This window comes from Alligator sinensis, unplaced genomic scaffold (genome assembly GCF_000455745.1).
Source record: "Alligator sinensis unplaced genomic scaffold, ASM45574v1 scaffold65_2, whole genome shotgun sequence".
NCBI classification, from domain to species: Eukaryota; Metazoa; Chordata; order Crocodylia; family Alligatoridae; genus Alligator; species Alligator sinensis.
The window spans coordinates 1,484,095-1,487,110 of record NW_005842071.1 but is presented as its reverse complement, the minus strand read 5'-3'; positions in this window follow the sequence as shown (position 1 = coordinate 1,487,110).

The window sequence follows — 3,016 nt, the reverse complement described above, 5'->3', positions numbered from 1 at the left end:
AGCACAGCCCAGCAGGACCGGCAGCGTTACTGCTCTGCCCCGGGGCTCTTGCGAGACGCGACACGGGCTTGCAGTCGGTTATCTTAATGTTAAAAAAAGAAAGAAGTGCTTTTCTCCTTCACTCGGTGCCTCCTCCTGACACGTGTTGAACAAGGTTGTCCTCCTCTCTCCTCCCCACATCGCCTTCTGAACTCCGGCTCGTCTGCCTTGTCACAGGGGTTGTTGTCAATGGACTTCTTTTCTCCCTGGAGAACAGGTCAGGCCAGGGCTCCGTGCAGGCGCTGGGAACCCTGGAGGCGGAATCGATTTCAGTTTTGCAGTTGTCTGTAAGCAGCGCAGTTTAGATCCGCAGCAAACAGGACACACGTTCGCCGGTCGGTGGGGAGGGGACGCGTCTTAGACCAGGTTCCACCATTTTTAAACCAGTCTGCGCATGCCGAACTTCTGTTCTGTTACGGGGATAGATGGCTTTCCAATCACTTATACCAGTAAAAGTGTAATGTCTGTACCTGGCTCAGCAGTCTCCCTAATCCTGAGGAAGGGTGTTTGTGCCCAAAAGCTTGCAAAGAACTTTTCTCCCAACTTTTTAGTTGGTCTAATAAAAGATATCACATCTACCCAAAGAACCTTGCCTGCCTAATGAACAAGAAGCTCAGTGGGGAGCGGCCTCACTTTTGCTCTGCAAAGATGTTTGTAAATGCTTAGAAGACACGAGTATCATTGTGTTTCACATTAGGCACAAAGCACAAAATAATGGGGTTGTATCCCCTCTGCTTTCTTTGGTGTGCCTCTGAACTCACTGTAGCGCTGTTGGGTGGGCGCCCTGGATAGTACTGATTGTTTGAATAATGTCTTCTGGAATCATAGGGGTAGAAGGAACCTCCAGGGTCTCCTAAGCCAGGGGCTCTCAACCAGGGTGCCACTGCACCCTGGCGTGCCTTGCAAGGGTGCTGTGGGAGGCCATGCAATGTCAGCACTATTAGGTGTGCAAACATGTTTTACAAGAGAAACCCAGAGATTTCAAATAGGCAAACAAGGTTCCTTGGATGAATCTGATATCTTTTATTAGACCAACCCAAATAGTTGGAAAATAATTATTAAGCCAGTTTTCGGGTTCAAAAACTCTTCGTCAGGCTAAGGAAGTTTCAGCAGTTGGTGTGTGCTCTTCCTGGATGGAGTGAAAAGTAAAGAAGCCAGCGGCTGGGCTGGTATGCATACAAGACAGTTAGTCAGTGAAAATGTAGATTGAGGAGTCAATGGGTGAGAGACAGGCGGGGGCGTGGGGGGCAAAACGCAAAAAAAAAAAAGCAAAAACGAATATCAGGCATTCTCTGAGGGGTGCCTGGAGTCTGACAAGGTTGACAACTGCTCTGGGCCAGCTCCTGGTGTGTTGAGACAGTGCCTAGCATGTCTTGGGGAATACCAGAATATAAATCAAATCCTTAGTGAAACATGACAATTGAAGCACCCCTTCAAGTCTTGGCTGGAACAGACAAAGTGCCAGATATTGTGATGCTTTAAACTACACCTAAACAATTCATACATTGGCTTATGACCATCAAGAACCATCATCTTCCTATGTCAATACATTTTGATGTTCACCTCAGTACAAATATATAACTTATTGAACATGCCCAAGGTAAGGTTAATAAATAGATGCACGTGGCATTGTACAAATAGGTAAGGAGAAGTGTGACTGCTCTAAAGACTTTAATCTAAAATCTACATACAAGTAAAAAAAAATGAAGGATTAGCAGGTGAGAGTGCAAACAGTTTAATTGTTGTGTTTTGTTAAAATACACTAATTAGAGTGTAAGTATTTAACAAAAATCAGTAGAGTACTGTAACCAGCATTTTCAGATCCTATCAATCAATGTCTCTTCTCAGAGATAAAAAATATCAAAAAAGCTGTTGGGGTACAGCTAATGATTCTATGCCACTCCTCATTGAATTTATAATATGTTGATTCAGATTGAAGATTAAGCTTGAATTGAAGATTAAGCTTGAACATTATTTGAAATGTATTTTTACTATGCTAAAACAAGACAAACTCAGTATGTGTTTAAATGTACAGACTTCTCAACTGACAATCAGTTTGGAGTTTTTATTCCTAGGGTCATAAACAGAAACCATCTTGGAGCTGTGGGTATGTTCTCAAACTTTAGAAGAGGATAGGGATAATTCAAAATATGCCCACACTGATTCAAAAAGAAGAGTAGAGGTAGCTTTTGTATATTCAGAGTACCACACCTCAGAAAAGATATAACAAGGAAGAATTTATATTTGTTCCTGACTTCTAAAGCAGGGTCAGGGTGATCTCTGAGTGCAAAACTATTTCCTAGTCTCTGATAAAATGATCCCTGATTAGCAAATGGAGAGTGTTATGTTGACAATCCTGTCTCCAGTATTGGGACTGAAAGCAGATACAGACTGAGAAACTGCCATATTAGGAGGAACAAGATATTTGGCCTCCTGAAGACATGTTTAAACTAAAGGAAGGTGGAGAAAGCTAACCACTTGCCACACTGCCAAAAAGTGGCCTGTGGTTGTGAAAGCCCTGCCAAAGGGGTGAAAGAGAATCTGTTTAGAAAATTAGATTGTTGGGAGGTGAAAGAGGCATGTATTTGAAATCTTAAAAAAGAAAAAAAGAAAAAAGGAAGGCCGTAATAATATGCATCAAAATAGGATTTGATTTGGCTGCTGTAACAGTAAAATAACCAACTCAGATACAAACTAAAATGAGGTAGTAGAATGAGTACCAGTAATCAGTAATAAAGTATTTTCCAGCAGTATATTATCCTTGCATCAGAATAAAGCATTATACTTATTTTGTTCTTTTCTTTAGCTCTTAGTCTTATTGGGTGCATCTACACATGAAATTAATGCCGACAAATATTAAGCCAGGGCGGTGCACCCCTGGCTGGCAGGGGGTCATAGATTCATAAGATTCATAGATGTTAGGGTCGGAAGGGACTTCAATAGATCACAGAGTCCGACCCCCTGCATGGGCAGGAAA